The sequence below is a fragment of the Mustela nivalis genome, assembly GCF_964662115.1.
Source record: "Mustela nivalis genome assembly, chromosome: 9".
Taxonomy (NCBI): Eukaryota; Metazoa; Chordata; class Mammalia; order Carnivora; family Mustelidae; genus Mustela; species Mustela nivalis.
In genome coordinates this window covers 43,273,677-43,295,113 of record NC_139028.1, presented here as the reverse complement: position 1 = coordinate 43,295,113, position 21,437 = coordinate 43,273,677, and the positions used below count along the sequence as shown (strand labels likewise).

General features: G+C 40.3%; 1 protein-coding gene and 1 long non-coding RNA gene across 2 annotated transcripts in view; both read right to left on the bottom strand.

Annotated features, from left to right (window-relative positions):
- The window catches only part of MAML2 (mastermind like transcriptional coactivator 2), a 343,995-nt gene that overhangs the window by 197,380 nt on the left and 125,178 nt on the right, over positions 1 to 21,437 (bottom strand). The window lies entirely within an intron of this gene.
- LOC309840515 lies at positions 16,806 to 21,431 on the bottom strand. The gene is made up of 3 exons (XR_014298638.1): positions 21,307 to 21,431; positions 20,431 to 20,560; positions 16,806 to 16,938 (listed from the first exon to the last, which is right to left on the bottom strand). It is a non-coding gene; the product is annotated as an uncharacterized lncRNA (long non-coding RNA).

The window sequence follows — 21,437 nt, the reverse complement described above, 5'->3', positions numbered from 1 at the left end:
GCGAGTCAGAGCAGTGTCAAATGTGCTATGTATTTGCTCATTTAAAAAGAAATCCTACAAGCAAAAGATTGTTGATGCCCAAAGAATCACTGATGAGAAACCATTACTTTTCTAACTGAACTAACATTCCTGGAATTCAGCCACATCCTATTAGCCAAGAGAAGATTCTAGTCCAGAGCTAGGGACTGGATTTTTTTCTACATCTGGTTCCACTCATGGAAACAACCACCTCTGCACCCATTATTCTCCTAACATATCTAGTTTAATATAAGAGGTGATTTCCCTATTAGTGCCCTGAGGTATGATTTGATGAGAGTTTGGTAATGCATATAAATGGATTTCCATTATACAATTAAAGCCGATAGGGCCCAATCTAGGCTTCTTATTGAATTTTTTTTAAACTAGTAGACATTTTGCATAGTACAGTTTGTGCTTATTAATTTACTACCTGGTAAATCTTTATATATTATCTCAGTATTTTTGATTACCAAGGGTTAGTCTAAGGGGAACGCAAGCTTTTAAAATTCATTTAAAATGGATGTTTTAAATTCTCTACTTGAAATATCTGAAACAGGCTTTTAACACTGTCATGGGGTAAACTAGAAAGAAAAGTAGTCTCCTACCACTATGACTAATTTCAGGTAATTGAAAATCTATGGCCTTGAAATTACAGCAAAACTGGTTCATTTGTGACAGAAAATCAGTTTTTCTCCCGACAGATTTGTTAATTCATGTCATGTTTCATCATACCCATTCTGTAGGCACACAAGCTATTAGAACTCCAAATCGACACTATCTTGTTTGCTGTAAATAGGATTGTAGGTGTCTTTGTTGAATTACCCAGGAACATTTGTGGGAACTAAAACCTTCATTCAGAAAAGAATACATCACAGGAGTAAGTAGCTTTAAAGATGGAACTTATACTTATACTGTTAGCTTAATCTATTATTATAAAATATTAAAGATGACTACAAGAATTTTTCTTCTAAAGTTCAGAGCCAAGGCATACTACAAATGTGTAAGACTGAGGTTAATGATGTATGTACCAGACATAAAGGCAGCAAGTAAAATCTGAATTCCTATTTTTCTTACCCCCCTTTTTTCCCCAAGGAAATGATTTCACATTAAAAATATGTTAAGAGGAGGGGTGCTTGGGTGGCTCAGAGGGTTAAGCCTCTGCCTTTGGCTCAGATCATCATCTTAGGGTCTTGGGATCGAGCCCCACATAGGGCTCTCTGCTCAGCAGGGAGCCTGCTTCCTCCTCTCTCTCTGCCTGCCTCTCTGCCTACTTGTGGTCTCTATCAAATAAATAAATAAAATCTTTTAAAATGTATGTTAAGAGGAAATTAAAAAGCCACTGTTAATGAAGTTATTTTAATAGATCACTGAATTTTTACTTCTAATGATGATGCACCTAGAATTGGCGGTACCCTTGCATACAAGAAGCAGATAACTCATAGGAGAGAGGGGCCTGGGGATTCAAACATGAGCCACATTCTGGTCCTTAATTTTTAGGCATTACCCCACTTACTTTGCAAAACAAACAAACAACAACAACCACCACCTAGTATGGAAGCATTGTTACAGATGACCAGTCTGTTGATGAGAAATTTTAATGAACTTCTCCAAAGTTGTACCAGTAGTGAGGGGAAGGGTTAGATTTTGAAACCTAGGTTTGCTTGACCACGGAATCCATGCTATTACTGGCCACCTCTTTTAGAGGGATTTGTAATGAGTTTCACATCCATATCTAGAGTCAATTCATGGAAGAATGACAGTCTATAAAGCTCTTACAGCATGCCACAGAACTCTGACCTCTTCCCAGTCTTGTTTAATAATTTATGGTGATGACTTGTTTACATTTATAAAAACATGCTTAGGGAATTTATCAATGACATGTAGCCGAGAGCAATAAGAAATATTTTGAGCAACAGAATCAAGAGGAAAAATCTCTCAACAAGGTGGAACCATGAACCAGTTCTACTTAATAAGGATGAATGCAAGCCTCTGAACTTGGACTAAAATATCAGTTGCACAAAATGAATAGGATTAGAGAGAAGCAGTCTAGCAGGGGCTAATGTATAAAAAGGATCTGATTTAATTTAAGTAATCAAAATTTTACTGAGGGCCTATTCTGAAAGAGACAATGTCATCCAGAGAGTTCTAGATGATGGTAATCTCAATACCCATCAGTCATATAATGTGCCTTCCAAAACAACTCTGAAGTTGCAGATGTAGATTAGGCCTCCTCTACTCTGTTCTTGTCAGACTTCACTGGGAGTATAGTGTTCAATTTTCTGGATCCCCTGTTAGAAGGGAGATAACCAAACTGATACTTGTTTAGAGGACACCCAAGGCTAGGCAAAGAGAGAACACAAACTACTATTATATAAGAAAGATGCAAAGGACTGAAGAAATTTAAGTAGTAGAAAAAGTACTGTAGAGGAAGCATAAGAGTCATATTTTTAAAGATTTCTTTATTTGAGAGAGAGAAAAGGGGAGAGAAAGAGCATATATACCCATGTGAGTAGAGGGAAAGATCTTTAAACAGACTCCCCACTGAGCACAGAGCCTGATTCGGGGCTTGATCCCCTGATCCATGAGATCACAATCTGAGCCAAAACCAACAGTCAGACATTTAACCTACGGCACCCCTCATAAAAGTTTGTTTTTTATTTTTATTTTTTTAAGATTTTATTTGTTCATTTGAGGTAGAGAGAAACAGAGAGAGCGCAAGCAGGGGGAGAGGCAGCAGAAGAAGCAGACTCCCTGCTGAGCTGGGAGCCCAATGTGGGACTCGATCTCAGCACCTGGAGATCATGACCTGAGTTAAAGGCAGAGCCCCAACCATCTGAGCCACCCAGGTGCCCCGAGAGTTATTTTTAATTACCTAAGGTTCTAGCATGTGGAGGAAGGTTTGAACTAATTAGGTGTAGACCCAAATTCTTGTCTTGGACCACCTCATGGAGGTATAAGAAGCTGGCTCTGAGAAACAGACTACCTTAGGGCGTCTGAGTTCTGTCAGTGACGATGTTAAAGTCCAACTCGAAGGCCACTGATGAAGCTGTTTGGGCAGAAATCTCTGCATGGATTCATACCCAACAGGGTGGCATCCAAGGCATGTTCATACAAATCCAGATAATCATGTGAAGTTTGGGCTTCTGCAGTTACTCAGCCCATGAATAAACAGAGTCTGGGGGAGGAGAGGAGAAGCTTCGAAATCAAGGGAGGCTAAGCTTTTTGCAAAGCCAAATGTCAAGGCTGGCTGAAGAACACGGTGGGAACCTGTGACACTAAAAATGGGCTGTCCGGGAACCACATGGTTTCTCTGAAGGATGAGATTTGCTTTCACTTTTGACAAAAATTACATGAAACACTCGCCAGACTGTCCAAGACTAGGTCCTTACCGTCCTCTTCTATGGTCCTTCATAACAAGGAATGTCATAGCGACAGATCTGTTTCTAAACCTAGTCTAAGAGATAAAGACTCTGTCAGGCAAAGAGCTCTAGATCAAGTGTTAATGTCACCTGGACACAAATCATCTTTAAGGTACAAAGACCTCTAGTCATAAGACCCTATAGTTTAAAAAAAATGGAGATTATCTATGAAGAGGTGCTTTGTGATTTTATAATCCTACCCTTTGTCTTCCAACCCAAGTCCTGTTGACACAGCAAAAAATTTGGAAAAATTTTTTGGAAAAAAATTCTAAAGACTGGGAAGCATTTCATAGCTAAACTAGCATTTCTTAGAATGACCCCTATTCTAGCTACTTACTCTCAGTGTTCCATTATATGGAAGCAGAATAAGACTATCTTCCAGTCTTACAAAGGGCAGTCAGGTTATACATACTTGGGATGACCTATACTTGGGACATAGGCCAACATGAATGATCAACTCCAACTAGACATTGCCCAGTGATCATGAATCATGGAAATTTACCTGGCTTGCTTCCTGCAGGCCATCTGACTTTGCCCTTGTGTGCACTAGAATCAAATTATTTGAAAATAAAAATTCTAGTGGAGCACATTTCTTAGAATAATTTACAGTACTGTGAAACCCAGGAATCATCTCTTATGTATACCATTAAAACTCGGGTAAGTGATTCAGGAACTATTGTGCTCATTCTCTGGCTCTTGCCATCTTCCATTGAGGAAAACACGATGTTGGGGGAACAGAACTGTGTGCCACTGTGCTTCCCCAGCTAGAAAGACACTGTCAACTTGATCATATTGTAATATTCACTTGGCAGAACACCATGTTAAAGACATGCTGGTGGGTTTTTTGAGCTATCCTATTTATTTAACATCTTTAGCTCTAGAAATAGAAGAAATAGTGATAAAACAGCTAATCCTATGAGGTTCAAAAAGACAAACTATATTTTCTAGAACATATTTAAAGAAGTAATGTATTTATCAATTTCAAATGAGGCACTCTCCTTTCTAACAAAATGGAAATTTCTCTTTGAGAAAGAGCAAGATCTTTATTCTTCATTGGTCTTTACCCTTCAAAAAAAAAAATAAAAATAAAAAAACAAAAAACAGAATGTAAGGAACATCTATTTGACTTGTCCATTTACTTGAACCAGACAATCATAACTTCATCTACTACTCTGACCTGCATTTTAAGAGACAATTCCACCATGTGGTATTTTCCTTCTTTCCTTCTTTCGGTGTTCCTTTCCAATTCTCACTGTAGCTGTGTCTGCAGAGGGGATGGTCCCCAGAGGGGAGAGGATCCAAGCCTCCTGTTATCTGGATTCAAGCATTCTTTTTATACTCCTACTGTTTGTCTAAGTGGTACCGAATGACACAAAGCACAGGTCTTTCCATCAAAGGGTAAACAACCCAGAAATGGCCTCAAAATAAGAAATAAAAACTGATAGTCCCAGAAATAAAAGGAAGTCCAGTCTCTATAATAGCAGACCAGGTGGTCAGTCCAATAAATTCATGTGAACAATGATCAGTTGAATTGGTGGCCGGAGTGGCAGAGTGGAGGCGGTATCTGGTGGGCGTGGGAGGTATGAATTAACTAGACCAGTTTAATTATTTTATTAAGGAGTCAGTTTTACTAAGGCCCTAGTTTTGACTTGGCAATACTGTATATGCCTAGTTGAAACCTAGATTTGAACAAAGTAAAGGTGAGAGTTGAAAGCATAATTTGGGAAAGGGACTAGCTAGAGGCTCAAATTATGTGGTGTGGCTCTCTCTCCCCAGCTGGAAGCCACTAGATAATTTCCTCCATTTCATTTTGCCTGAGTAAAAAACAAACCACCTTAACATAAAGTAGTTTCCTGCAAGGAGAGAATAAATTGGTAGCATTAAATGATTTGTTCTCTTTAGCTTACAATCTGGAGTTGGATGAGATAAAATCTAGAAAAACTACAAATGAAAGAACTACATTCTGAAATATTGCTTTCTTTTGTTCAGATGAGCTAAATGTGTCTCTCTTCTTTAGTAGCCGAAGGCACAAGAACTAAATACAAAATTCCTTGGGGAAAAATGTAGCTACAGGGCTGAGTCCATTGGCTCCTTTCCCTCCCTTTATTCTCGGGAAGAAAAGACACTGAAGGGAATGCATTAAAATCCTTCTGAGGTTCAATTCTTGATCCCTCCCTGCCCCTCAAACCTCCCCAGCCTCTCTGACAGTTAAAGGAACATTGTCAAATAGGTGAGATTTTATATTTAGAATTAAAGTGCTTAAAAATTTCCAAGAGAAACGACATAATTCTGTGACACATATGTTTGCTTGGGAAATAAGAGATTAAAAATATTCAGACCCTGAACTTGTTTCTTCCTGGTTGTTTCTGTGTGGGCAAAAGGAAATTTGAAGAGCTAAATATTCTGAACAATGTAGATATGCAAGCTATAGAAACAAATCTTTCTACTTCAAGTTTTCCCTCAATTGTGGGCTTTCTCCCCTATAGATCTAACTTCTGATAAAACTCCATGCCATGATATAATCTCTTGCAAAGTACTGGGTAGGCTGGTGCATCTCTCTCAAAAAAAAAAAAAAAAAAAAAAAAAAAGGTGAATATATTTATATCTACAGAGTATGCTGCATCGCTCTCTTAGATTTTATGTCTGTTACCAGAAACCCCTCAACTAACTACTTGATAGTTCTGGGGAACTCCAGTGGAGGGGTAAGAATATTTTCCCAAGAGTGCTCAGAGGCAGTAAGTGACCAGAGGAGGAAAGCTCAGAGGCTGAGCTTCTAGGAATGACCCAGAGATGGAGAAGTTTTGCATTTCCTCCAGTGGGAAAGTACTGGGGAATATCAAGATGATTCTTCCATCAGGTCACAAACTCAGAAAACTAAATATGAATTGTCTGTGCCTTTGGGGATCTGCTTCACCAAGAAAGTGATGACTAATCTCTGCTACCGAACATATAGGCTGGGTAGAAAAAGAGTGAAGCATGATTTACTAGGATCCAATGGAAGTGAAGAGAAAGTTGCACAGAACAGCTGGGACACACACATCCATGGTAGGGACAATTTCCAATGACTCAGCAAAAAAGGCAAAGGCCAGATGTGTATGCCTGAAGATGAGCTATTAGCAGTTTATTTGAAAATTATACTCTGATGAGCAAACTACTGTCAATTTTTAAATAGCAAAAACTACCTGCATGCCCATCTTTCCTCTCTTCCTGATTTACAATGAGTCACAGAAGAGTTAATATTTTCTCCCACTTAATCCCTAAAGCAAGTAGGTTAATGATTAATTGTACCAGCCGGTTTTGTTCAGAGAGGTTTTGTTCAGAGAATCCAAACACTGTCATCACATATGTCAAGAGAGTTCAACTTCTCCGATCATCTATACATTTTGAACTGTATAATTTCACAGCATATACCCTTATGACAAAGATGAACAAACTGAGCATGACAAAATTAATTAACAATTAAATTCTTAGAGGGTAAATATGAGTAAAAAAGTGGCTTAATTAATGCTTTGTACACGCAACATTATGAGCGACCCCGTGCCTTTAAAAGCAAAAATGGTGGGGACAAGTAGATTGTTGGTCATGTGCTTTCTTGCAGCAATTGAGAAAATAAATAGCTCATGCCACTGGGGTGACTTTCATTCTAGGAAAAGTTAGTTTTTTTCCAATCGGTCTTAGAAAAGAACTCTACTTGAAAAATCTTTTTTGTAAGGTAACAACTGCTCTGGGCTGCATAAAACCCCTTCTCTTAGAGAAATGTTGCCCTGTTTGCCTAGTCACTTACTTCTGATACCTATGTATAACAGGGAAAGAGACCTATGCAACAAGGCAGCATGGAGGGATCGACCACTGAGATGAACCAGTGGTCAGGCAGCAGTAGGGCTGTTTATCTCACCCACTGAAGATAAAGATAGATGGTAGCATCCCATCGTGAAATTCCAGTGGAGAACGGAGGATGTCCTGTCCCAATGCTGGAAGCAGGCGGCCCATTCCTAGGTCTGAAATACTCCTTGGCTCCCCTCTTAGCCCCAAACAAGAAACTGTTCCTGTCTTCCTGCTTGAGGTAAATAAGGTTAAGCACAATTATAAATTACGTGCAGGTGATCCTTTGCCTGCCCAGACCTCTTAGAATTGCTAGCCTCTCCTGTCTCAAACTTTTCCCCTTTCTTCCTCTCCACCCAGTCTTTCCATGACCCAATGGCCCCCTTTTCCCCAAAAGGATTTAATACATCTCCATGTGAAGTTAAATCAACATGTTATTCTTGTGGTCCTTGTATGTGAGTCTCATCTCTACATGTGGAATGCTAAGCATCAGGAAGCAAATGGCAGTAGGTAGCTGAGGGCAGGAGTTTACTCAGTGCCTGTAAAAATCACCCCAATAAAAGGTAAAGATGGGGTGGCCCGCTCAGGCCACTATAGCCTGGGAGGCTAAAGCTGCTCATGGGCAAATTATGCTCTCAGTGTGGCCAAAACCCTACATGCTGCCCGACTCACTGAGATTCACAGTCACACTCTCCAGAAAAGTAAAAAAACAAACAAACAAGGTTTAAGTCCAGAGACACATAAGCAATGGTCTATATACAGGAAGCCCCTGGCTCCTCCCTCAACAGAACTAATTTTAAATAATAGAAAATAAATCTGGGTCAATTTTTGGAGCTATAAATCCAGTTTCAGTAATTCTGACCTCCATTAACATAATTATTATTTCAAATTCTGCTCTAACAGTTGCTCTGACTTTGGGGCCTGGGAAGCAATCCAAGCAACCAGAGAGAAGCAAGTCTTTCACATGCTTCAATCCCACCATTCCAGAAAGAATATAAGGGAGACCGGGGCAAAGGACAATCTTTATTGTGTTCCATTCCACATTACTCCTACATCCACTGACTCTCTCTCAACCTTAGCCTGCATTTCCTCTCTGTGGATGCTTGAATATCTTCCACGAACATTCTACGCAATTGTCAGTCACCTACCATGATTGGGCAGTTGGCTCCATCTAAAGACACCAGACTCTGCCTTCAGGGAGCTTACAGTCTAGCTGGAAAGGCAGATCATTAAATAAGCACTTGCTTTAACTATAACTGTACCTAGTAAATAGTGATTGCTCTGTGCTGAGGGAGGGTCAGAGGTCATGCGAATCCCTCTTCCAAGGGGTAGGAGTGGAGACTTCAGAGTGTGGAGAAGTTGGCCAGGTAGAGTGTGAAAGCAGTAGAAAGAAGAGTGCTCTGGGAGAGGGGACAGCCTGCGTGAAGTTCCAGAAGGGAGAGAAATTTGACATGTTCGAGGAAGCAGAAATGACATCTGGAGACTTGGGTGAGTAACTCAAGACAAGGTCAAAAGGAACTGCGTGGTTAGACAGGCAATGGGAAGCCATATAATCTGGCAGGTTATATGATCTATTTTGCATTTTAGAAGATCACTAATGACAATGTGCAGAATGGCCTAAGTGGCTGGGAAGACTATAGCTAGGATGACATGTTAGAAGGCTATCAGTTGACCCCACAGCCACTCACTCCTTCAATCCCTTCAACCACATCAAGCCAAGTTCACGCTCCCAGGCATAGCTCATTCACCTCAGGATTTCTCTGAAGATCAGAAAATGCTCCTTTCCACACTACCTGTTGTCAGACTCACTGATTTAGGGCCTGTTCTAATTCTACCAACTGGGAGTATACCTAATAGCTCTTTGAACATCCTAAGCCAGGTTTCATGTCTTCCCTATCTATGTCTTTTCTGAGAATGGAGTAAATTCCTGGCTACCCATCAAAAGTTCCCTCAATAGTTCCTCACAGGATATAGTCTACTCCATTCCTTTCACCAACACTGGAGTAGATGCAGGGTCTCTGTTCTCACACTATTCTGTTGATTTATCTCTGAGTTTATATCTCTTGTAGTGTAGCTCTTGGAACTGAGAAACATACCCCAGGTGTGCTGTGGACAAGACAGAGGAGAGGAGGCCTGTCACTTCTCATGGAGAAAAGACTAGTTTTCTGGCAAGTAGAGAGAGCACTGTTCTCCAAAAGGCAAAGCAACAACCATCCTTTCCTTCTTCCTATGGGCCACATAATTACCCCCAAGTAAAGGCTACATTTTTCTGATAGTCCTATAGCTAGAAGTGACCACGTGACAAAGATTTGTATGGAAGTGTTGCGAGTGACTTCTGAGAGGAGTCCTTAAAAAGAGGGGTAGTCCCAGCTGCTGCTGCTCCCTCCCCCTTCTTCCTGACTGGGCCCCAGCTGCCATCTCATCTCACCTCATGCTGGCTGAGCTGCAAGAGAGAAGGAATGTAGATAGATCACTGACCTGCAAAGTGTCTGCCTCTGCTGGATCATACCTTGGAGCTTCTCTTACAAGAGAGAGAAATAAACAAGTACGTTGCTTAACTTACTTTTATGCTGTATTTTCTGTCACTTACAACCACCAAGTGAAGTCTGACCGATACACGTTCTTTAGGTCAGAAAATTTATTTCTATTAATGCAGCGTAGGAATTTGCTACCTCAACCACACCACATTAAGGAATGTTTTTTAGCCTTTTCCCCTTGATCTGCTAGAAGACCTAGATAGGTCTCCTTCACTGAAATGGTAGGCAAAAAAATCACCAGGGATCTTCAGAGGGAGGCTGGTTTCAAGAACGGATGAAGACAGACATGAAGCATTGGGCTGGGGGCCCCATTCCTCAAAGGGGCTATATGCTCTCTAAGATTTAGGTGCCACATTCTTCCAGGGCTGTGAGGCTTTGAGCAAGTCATGACAGACTGAGCACTTCTTTGTCTGTCATGTAGAACTTATTCCAGGGAGATGAGTGGGACTATTGATGACTCCATTGTGTTGGGAACGCTTTGTCAGTGCTTCTGTCTGAGGACTCATGGCTCCTCTTATTCTAGTTCCCCCACATCCAGTCCCCTGACGCTAAATCTAACTGCTTAGTCAAAATCTAACTGCTTAGTCAAAAAGGTTTCTGTTGACTCATGTGAACATGCATCATGGCAAAACAGTGGCAACATTAATTGGCAGGAAGCCAAACCCACCCAGAAGTCTCCACATTTTCTATAAAAGATGAATAAAAAAAAATGAATGTGAAAGTCCCTGCATGTCTCATCAGTTTGGACTAATGCCAAAATGAAGACTAACCATCTCATTAAGCAGGGTTCAACTTCTAGTTCCATCCAGAAGAGAATCTCTTTTTAGCTAGAAGAAAACTTTATTGAAAACTCTCTCCTGAGGGATAAAGAGGGGGATGGTGGCCAAGAATCCACTTGGGTAAATTAAGAAAAGCAAGTTATATTATTATTACCAACTAGAAGGTAATAAGAACCGTAGTTCAAACAGATGAAAAGATCAGTCACAAAAAATAGGTACACATGCCCCTAATGAATGACTTTGCCCATCATTAATCTCTATGGATACACTCACTAGTCTACTTAGTGTTCAGGGTAACTGTGACATCCCTGGTCAGGAGAACCCATGCCTGAACTCCACGTGGTCCAGATACAAAATGGGGAACTTCCAGCTTGGACAAGCTGATGGTCCAAGTCCATTTCTTGAATCAAATCTGAGTAAATACAATTCTCCTAATAAGCTATGAGCTCGACTTCAATCTTTTTCTTCTGTTTCTCTATGAGGAATGAATGGAATCTCTCTTGGGAATTATCCTGTGTCTAAGAGGAAAACAAGCACGAAAAGTTCCCACATTTGGAAAACTAAGAGCCTGACAGATTTCATCAGAGAAAGATGGCCTAAGTTAGTACGTTCCTCACAGCAACAGTCCTGCAATTTATTATTTCCTTCAGGCCACCATTATGCCTCACACCACCGCCTCTTCCTGCTGACATCTTAGGAACTTCTGGACAAGTTTCCATCTGCAGTAGTGCAAAGTGCGGGGGTGGGGAGGGGTGAAGGGGTGAAGAGATGTTGAAATGGCATTAAGGGCCCAGCTGAAATTGGCCATTTCAGGAGATAAAGCCAAGAGCAGTGGCACTGATCCTTACATGACATGAGCAAAGAGGTAACAAAGGAGGGAAAAAATGGGAAAGACAATTCCATGTAACAAAAACAACCAAGATGGTGAGCCCTTCTGAACTTTTTGGTTTTCTGATCTAGAAGCAAGATTTCATGGGATTACAATGCTTTTCACCTCTTTTGAGAACAAATGGCTGGTTTTTCTTGTCCCTCTTTTTTTTTTTTTCCTTAATAAAAAAGAAAAGAAAGGCCTCATTTATTTATGGATGCATGGCATGAAATCTGAAAATACAGTGTAAAGAATTATTTTCAGGATGAGTTCTTTAGAACAAATGGCATGTGCTTAATTGTATGCAACTATTTAGAATAATTATTTGCACCTTTTTGATGGCTCTCAAAGCATTTCTCTCTACCATGTAAATGTGACTCTAAAAAGGGAAATGGATCTCTGGGCACTCAAAAAAAAAAAGAAAAGAAAAAGAAAAGAAAAAAGGAGAAAGAGCAGGAGGACAGGGGGAGGGGAGGAAGAGAAGTAGGAAGTTTAATTGCCAGAAGGGAATGTGAGTTTCCCAATTACAACACTATCTTGCCATGTGCCATTCCCTCAAAAACTCTGTATCCTCTAGAAGTCTATTTAGAATAAGGAACAATTAATTGCCCTAAGTCTGGAGTCTTACTTTGTATGTTCCAAATTCTGGACCATTAGGATTATTCCCTGAGAATGACTCACATCAAGGACCTACTTATAGTCAAATAAGTAAAAAGTGTTTGTGAATAAATCAAAATGTCTATGAAGATAAAATCCTGTAGAGTTCAACTGCAGTCACAAGAAAACCAAATTAAAGGACTTGGGGAAGTCTTTAATGGAACCATGGCTTCATTGAAATCATAGACAAGGGGCACCTGGGTGACTCAGTCATTAAGCGTCTACCTTCAGCTCAGGTCATGATCCCAGGGTCCTGGGTTTGAGCCCAGCATTGGTCTCCCTGCTCAGGGGGAAGCCTGCTTCTTCCTCTCCCACTCCCCCTGCTTGTGTTCCCTCTCTCTTTCTCTCTCTGTCAAATAAATAAAATCTTTAAAAAAATCATAGATAAGGAGGAAGATTCTGTCTTCCCCATTGTGGATGAGATAGAAAAAAAAAAAAAATCAAACAAGAGGGAATAGCTTTCCAGCAGTTTTATTGGTGTAATCAAATACACATGAAAAGGCACAACATGGTCACCAGCCATGGAATCCCAGAATAGAATCAGACACTCTTTAGGAAAGTGCTAATTGCTTCAATATATTTCTGCAAAGCTGGCAAAAAAAAAAAAAAAAAATCAGAGATTGGGAGAGTGGAGGTAAAAGCTTGCGTTGAGCAAAAATATTTTGATCCAGAAGAGAAGCCATTTGAGATGGGGTCCACCAATGACTAATGTGTTCAGGAGGGTACTTTTTACCTATAGAATGTGTGCTCCCAAAGGAAACATTGAATGCAGTGTTTTGGCTAAGGTAAGAATGTGATACAAATCTGTTGAAAATATGAACCTATGTCATCTTTTTTTCTCACTTATAAATGACAATATAGTCAAAACCACAAAAGACTCTTCAGTAATATATCCAAATTCTAATAACATTTAATCAACAAATATTTACTGAACACTTACTAGATGCCAGGCTTTGTTTTAGGCACTGGGGATTCAGCAGAACACAAAATGGAAAGTCTCTGATGGGGCACCTGTGTGGGTCAGTCAGTTAAGCATCTGCCTTCAGCTCATGTCATGTCTCAGAGTCTCAGGATTGAGTCCCCACATCAGATTTCCTGCTCACCGGGGATTCTGCTTCTCCCTTTGCTCTTCAACCCGCTCTCACCTCTCTCTAACTCTATCTCTCTCAAATAAAGAAATAAAATCTTAAAAAAAAAAAAAAAAGGAAGTCTCTGACTTCATGGTGTTTACCTATCAATGATAAAGGCATGGCATTAGACCACTGCCTGCACTAATATGTTTAATACTCTCTAAAAAGTGGAAATTTTAATAGTTCTTCAGATTACTTGACCATGAATACACTAATCAACTGGTTATATACTTCCTTAAGAATTGCTGCTTCTAGAAAAGAATGTAACAAGTCCCATCAGATTCAACCTAAAAATGTACAAAATGTTTGCTGACAGATCTGACTCTATACTTAATAGGCCATATTCATAATTTATAGATATCCAGATTTTTTTTTTTTCCTCAGAGGTCAGTCAGCCATAAGGCTGCTAGCTAAAAAAGATGGCACTCTTTCCCTTGAGGCACTGTATTCCAGGGGAATAGGTCCCAATTCACAGAGAAATACATTTAGACATCAATGACCAAATGTAAACATAAGTAAATGACTAACTCAAATGCAAAAATGCTTTTGTGGCATAGACAATGAAATGAATCTGTAACATCATACTTAGGAATGGGTGAATCAATGATGGTGAGCCACGTATAAAAATACTTAGCCTATATAAAGATGTATTTGTTGAGACATTTACCAAAAAATTCAGTCTGATCATTCTTAATAATCTGAGTTCAAAAACACACTGTCAATTGAAATCTTCTTTTCTTATCCACTATATCAGTGAAGGTCTTGACAGGAAATAGGTGGTACACTCCAATTAGGATAATTTGAGGAGTGGCTGTGGAGTAATCATCCAGGTGTGAGTAGGGAGTAGGGAGTCCCAAATGATAGAGCAGGAACCCCGGGATACTAGCAAAGACACTGTCACTATCCCTAAGCCTGGAGGCCCAGAGAAGAAAGAAGTTTCTGGAAGCAAGGAGAGAGTCGTCAACAGCAGGCTGTTTTGTAAGGAGCAACAACTTTCTGGCCAGAGCAGGCTGGAAAAGGGTGGAGATGGGTCCACAGGGGCAAGTGGAAAGTATCTGACACACACACGAAATATGCTATTGCCCAACCAAGTTGATTAAATATTCATTCAGTATTCATTGAGCTCCTACTAGCCAATCCCTGTACTATGTGAGGACTCTAAAAAGAGAAGAGAAGTCATGGTGTTTGCCCTCAAGGAACTCAGAGTCTAGTGTGGACAAGAGACATACAAACACACTAAGTAAAATACATTGCTCCAGGCAAGTTCTGTAACAGAAATATGAGAATATGTTACAAAAATAAAGGAGGTTGAGGAGGAGAGATCCTTTGGAAAGGGACAGTATTAAGGAATTGCTGACATAGTCTTACCTACACTTTTGAGTTAATTATATTCAGGATAATAAAGAGGTCACTAAATTATGGGGCTGTAATTCTACTGATATGTTTATAAAGATAAAAGCATATGCATTAAGAGGTCTCGGCAAAGACCCTAGATGTGTGTGTGTGTGTGTGTGTGTGTTTTAACCACAACTATCAGAAATAGTTCAGTGCCTTTGAGTTATAGGGGAGGAAATGTGTTTAAGTTCACAGCAGAGAGAGAACAAGGACCCAGGTCTCCGGGATCCCTGCCACAGTGGGCATCAGAGTCTCTGTGTGTTAGAGGTCATGTTAGCGGCGCCTAATGGAATCTGTTACTCTCCTCTCCCATCATGGGTCTACTATATTTCATTTTTTTTACCCTTCGTTCTTCTTACACTGATTAGAGGGCCTCTCAAAACTGGCATCAATTAAATTCTTAAGAATCAGAAGCTCAAATCCTTAAATCTGTTACTAAGCAGTAAACTTCAGTAATGTGTTTTTCTCTCTACTATTTGTGGTAGCCTGTACTTTCCTGGTGTGATTTCTTTTTATATAATGTGTGAATTTTACAGTATGATGTCAACATGGTGAAACGCATAACCATATGGTTGCCACAAAATTGAACGCTCCAATCTGTGAATTGTTCCTCGAGCAATTACTGTAGTGACCTAATTGTTGCCATTTATTGTTTTGGTGGTAACAATTATTCAGAGTTCTCTGAGTACTTGACCCCTGAGTTACACAAATGTGGACTGCGAGGGTCCACTTATATGCAGACCTTTTTTTTTTTTTCATAAATACAGAAAAATACCATAAATGCATTTTCTCTCCCTTCTGAGTTTCTTAATAACATTTTTTCCCTCCAGCTTATTTCACTGTAAAAATACAGTGCATAATACATATCGTATACAAAATACATGTCCATCGACGTTTAGGTTATCAGTCAGTATTCTGGTCAACAGAGGGCTATTAGTCAAGTTTTTGGGGAGTCAAAAGTTGTACATGAATTTTTGACTGTGCAGGGCATCAGGGCCCCTAAGGCTCTCGCACTATTCACAGGTCAACTATACTTTAACACAACAAACCCACCAATGTATTTCATTCACTCAGTTCAACGGGACCGAGTGTGAACTTCCAGGGACCATTCTCAAGGCCTTACCAGGATTGCCGGTACACAGTACATATGCTGTAATTGTTTCATCTTTAAACATACATTTAGTGTCTAGTGTTTAGTGTCTCGTATATTTCAGGCACAGAATTTGGGATACAAATATAAATTAGACATGGTCAGTCCCTTCATGTGGTTCATGCTAAGTTTAATTAAGATTTTTTTAAAAAGATTTTATTTATTTGTTTGACAGAGAGAGAGAGCACGCACACACGCACAGCAGGCAGAGGGAGAGGGAGAAGTGGGCTCTGCATTCAGCACAGAGACTAACCCGGAGCTCGATCCCAGACCCCAAGATCAGGACCTGAACCGAAGGCAGACATTTAACTGACTGAGCCACCCAGGCACCCCATAAGTTTAATTCAGTTTTACCAACTTTTATTGACCTATACTCTGTGTCCAAGGGCCAGGCTGGTGAAGAACTGGTAATGAGTAAAAGTATAAAATTGATGTTGCCTAAACTAGAGCCTCTGACACTTGCGACGGCTCACAGGTTGAATTTCCTTGGAAAGCTGGATGACTACTTTTGGAGCTGCCCCCCCAAGTCACTGCCCCTGAGAGGCTGCATTCTCATCTTCTAACCTAGAAGCTGATGGGTAAAGGTTGCCTTACTAGGAGAACCCTAAACAGCCCAAGACTGAGGTCTTGATCTCTAGCAGAAAAGAAAGCTGCATTTTGTTTTTGATCGGCTGTTTTGTTCATGTTTTCCATGTGAGCCTTCAGCAGAAGATTGTTACGCATTTAAGAAGAAGGAAGGTTTATTTATACGCTTATAGAAAAATTGATATCGTTAGCAATAAAGTACCTTTTATGAATTTGTTGGTTCTAAATACTTGCCTTAATTTGTGTTTTGATGGAACTAATATTCATTATCGAGCAGATTAAGCTATAAAGGTTTTTATGACTTAATCTTACCCTTAGTCTTTTCCAAATGGTTTGTGAACACAGAAAACAACGTAGCTTAAATGTCATTAAAAATCAGCTTATTTCAGGCAAAATGGATAACCATAGTGATTGATGAGTATTAAGGCAGGAGAAAAGTAAAGAATTTTGCTGAAAAGTTTTTATTGCAGGGCGACTGAAATTGCCAAAAGGTGTAGAGTTATCAGGTAATCCATATCATCTTGTCCCCTTTAAACAGAAAGTCAAAGAATGCAGATGATTTCTTCTTTTATTCTTGCCTGCAACACCACATACAAATATAGTCAATGACTGTAAAGAGTAAAGGCTATCTTGGGTGTGGATTTGGGGGCAAGTCTGCAACTCCGTAATACTATTTATCAAATACTTCAGAAGTTTCTGGGAATAATGAAGGTATAAAAAGGAACACTGGAAAAAACATATAGTTTTAGAGAGAGCTTTTTAACATCCTAACTTTGGTGAATAAAAGGAGGACAAAATTATATAGACCATGACATGTTAAGAGGATAAAAAAGGGCAGGGAAAGATATCATCCAACCTCCTGAAAAAACACAGTAAACTTGCACCATAACATTCTTTCAAGGTAACTTAAGGAAAGATGTTAAATCCGTTTCCCCTTTTGTTTCCACAAAAAGAGATTTACTCTGCCCTCACTAAAGGGACTTGTTTTCCTGTGCCTACACCAGTTAGAATTCTCTACTGTAATCTGGAAATCTATGGCTTTGTGCTGCTTCTGAGCCCTGCTCCCTTTCTTCTGTGTGCTGCAAAGGATGCCATTTCAATTACTTGCTGGCCCATCGTTCCAGCCCCTTAAAAGTTACAGGGAAAATTCTGTTCCAAAAAATTGAACACAAGGTTAAAGTTACTATGTAAAGTTAAGGTATGGTACTGCCTTAGACTCAGGGACTCTTGGCTCTCATAGTTCTCGGTCTGTGCTCACAGTTCCCCAAATTCGTTGGTAGGTTGTGGTCACCTTCATGATTTTGCTTAATCCTTAGATGAAGTCAATTATAAACCAATTTCAGCCAATAGTTATCTCATGGACTAAACAGATCATAGATTGTGTCCATCTGTGCCGCTGCCCGGTGCTGCCCCTTTTCCTGCAGGCTCCTGGAGCTGGCCTTTGGGGAGGGCGGGTCCTGGTTCACCAGGCAATACCCATCCGTTCTCCCTCTCCGACTGCTGGATAGTAGGCTGCCTCAGGAAATGCCACAGTATTGAAAGTAAGAGCCCCACTTCACCGTGTGTGGTGTTTGGCTGTTGTCCCTTAAAAACTGTCCAGGCACTAGGTGAGTGGCTCTAAATAAATTAATGATGATCATAAAATAAAATAAATTCCAAACCAACTGATCCAACGACTTTGAACTTTGCCATGATCGAATATAGAAGCTACTTGAAGGATTTTCTTATTTTTTTAAGTTGGTGTCCTGGTTGTATAAACGTATATAGTCATCACTAAATAGATGCCTCTCTGTTACAGAGTCAACAAAGAACTTTTTTTTTTAAGTCCCACTTCCTCCCCAGGAAATGGTGTATGTTCAGAGAGGAAGTTGTCTTCCTGTTTTCTCCATACTAGCTCTCTTGCAAGGTTTTTTCTAAGTTTCCAAACTCAGAGTCTCCATCTCATGGAGCAAGCTCTTTTTAACAACTGGTCGCATTTTTTACTGCAGGGATTAAAAAAAAGAGAGAGATTTATTTCCCACAGATCACAAAAGGTGTTATTACCGTAATCTGCTGCCTACTATGTTCTGGAGTACTGCGTCCCCTCTCCCCACTCCGATCCGTATCTCACTCAATGTATGGTAAAAGCGCTGGATGCAGTCCCTGGGATGATTTTGTCAACGTTTTTTTGCAAAATACATCAACTCTTAGTTTCCCAATTATGAAAGAAACTTGACAGGGCACCTGCTTTTTATTATTTCAGTGTTTTGTGATACAAACTCAATGTGCCTGGCACCCAAGAATGAAATATAATTCAAGAACGTTTTGTACATTCTGCTCTAAAATTTTTAGCATTTCAGCACTGATGTCTGGGGCTATTAAAAAAAGAACAACCATTTGGAAATAAACAAAAGTCATTTCTCCCCTTTTCTGAGGAGTTTGTGTTTCATTTATTTCACCTGTTGATACTTGAAGTAAGAAAGTTCAGAGAGAATCAAGGCAGGGTGAGGTCATGATGGTATTTTAAATGAGGTGAATTTTGAGTTTGATAACTTTTTGATTTTTCTTTTTATTCTTGCTTCTGTGTCATCAGTTTGTTGACAACCAGCATCTCGATTATCCATTAAGTCAAGGTTTTATTCAAAATATTAGTCCAGAAGATCATTGAAGTCAGAATCATCAAAGTGCTTGTTAAAAATGCAGATTACTGGGGTGCCTGGGTGGCTCAGTGGGTTAAGTCTCTGCGTTCCTCTCAGGTCATGATCTCGGGTCCTGGGATCAAGCCCTGCATCGGGCCCTCTGCTCAGTGGGGAGCCTGCTTCTTCCCTCTCTCTCTCTGCCTGCCTCTCTGCCTACTTGTGATCTCTCTCTCTCTCTCTCTGTCAAATATATAAATACATAATTTTAAAAGATTTTATTTATTTATTTGACAGACAGAGATTACATGCAGGCAGAGGGAGAGAGGGGGAAACAGGCTCCCTGCTGAGCAGAGAGCCCAAATGGTGGCTTGATCTCAGGACCCTGAGATCATGTCCTGAGTCACCAAAGGCAGAGATTTAACCCCCTGAGCCACCCAGGTGCCCCTTTTATTCACATTTAAATAAGAGCAGTAATAGGAACTGCATCAAAGAGGTATTGGGAGGATTAAGTGATGCATATGGAGTACTTAGCACAGCATCCAGCATACAGTAAGTGTCCAATAATGTGAGATAGCACAGGCGTACCTCGGAGATATTGCAGGTTTGGTTCCAAGCCACCCCAATAAAATGAGTATCACCGTCAAGCAAGTGAAATGAAGTCATATGTTCCCGGACATATGAAAGTTATTTTTATACAATACTGGAGTCCACCAAATGTGCAATGGCACCACATCTAAGAACTGTACAGATCTTACTTTAAAAATGATTGATTGTTTAAAAATACGAACCATCATCTGAGCTTTCAGGGAGTTGTAATCACTAGTCCCAGATCACCATAACAAATATAATCATAATGAAAAAGTTTGAAATATTGCGAGAATTATGAGAATGTGACACAGGGACACGAGGCTGGAAAAATGGTGCCCACAGACTTGCTTCATGAAGTGTTGCCACCAACCTTCAATTTGTAAAAAAGGCATTATCTGTGACACACGACAAAATGGGGTAGGGCTGTATAATTATTATTATTGTCTTCTTATCTCTAAGCACCATATTAAATAATTAACTACACAGTTTGAAACTTTTCTAACACCAGCATATGGATGGATCACTCAAGTTCTAATACGATTTTACACTGTAGCATATATGAGTATAATTGGTTTAATTAAGTTTGAGAATTCTTTTGTCTCTTCCTTTTCTATAGCATCGTATGTGCACTCCCTCCTCAAACTGCCCGCTATGCCAACGTCATTCTATTTATTGGACTATTTTTAGATTTATCACCCTCATCTATCTTTATATATATATCTAATATAATAATTAGAAATCTGAAATCAGATTAGCTTAAATATAACGATTACTTTTTAAAACACACAGCTCTTATAGGACAAGCACTTGGGGAACAGCAGCAAATTAATTATTGCGATTGGAACACAATGGCCCATGGGGTACCTTGTGGAGAGAGGTTGGAAGGAGGTTGGAGTTCTAATCGAGGGTGCGTCTGTGTGTATGTGGTTCCTCTGCAGGCAGTGAAGTTTATGCAGAACTCTTCTGTAGGCAACGAGGATCTAGCAAAATATGTCTAATAGGAGATCAACAAAGATACATTTTGGTTTTAAAATTATCTCTTGTGGAATACACAAGGCAAATTAGGTAAAATGGAGAGAGAAGTAGGCCACAGAGGAACTTCGAAGGTCATTATGCTAACACAGGAAGGAAAAAGAAGAGAGCTGAACTGGTACATCTTTATCAGAGATGAGAAAGGGGTCCAGACGTAAGAATTTGAAGATAAAATGAAGATGATTTGTGCAGTGGATAGATACGGAGTGTGCACTCGGGGTCGAGAAGGACAGGCAGAGGCAAGTGCTGTGTGTGTGTGTGTGTGTGCACGAGCGAGACAGTGAGAACACGGGGGACTAGCGCGCAGGGCTGTGGTGGGCACAGCCTGTTGGAGGTGCCGTAGGACACGGGCAAACATGTCCAGTGGGCATCTGGAGATGGCGATAATGTGGGCACCCGTGTGAAAGATCCTGGATTTAGGAGTCGCCGGTTAGCAGATGGATGTAACCAAGGACACAAGCTCGCATGGGATCGCCCGGGGAGAGCAAAAAGCATGAAGAGAGAAGAAAGACCAAGGGCCGATCCCCGAGGAGTGCTAACATTTAAGGACTTCACAGGAGAATAGAGCAAGGAGGAGCGAGCAGAGCAGAACGAGGCCAGTGGCCACGCAGAAATCATGGCTCCACGGAAATCAAAGTAGCCGGAAAACTTCTCAGGAAGAAGAGCTTGGCGCTGCCTTGAGAGGCTGCTAATAAGGAGTTAACTCACTGTTGCTCGCCACTCTTTCACAATCTCCAGGAGAAGTGCTAGCAGAAAGAATATGTTCCCATGAGCAGAGATGGCAGAGGAGAGCAAGAGAGGAAGAACGGGAGGCTTAGATAACTTATAAATGAGTCATC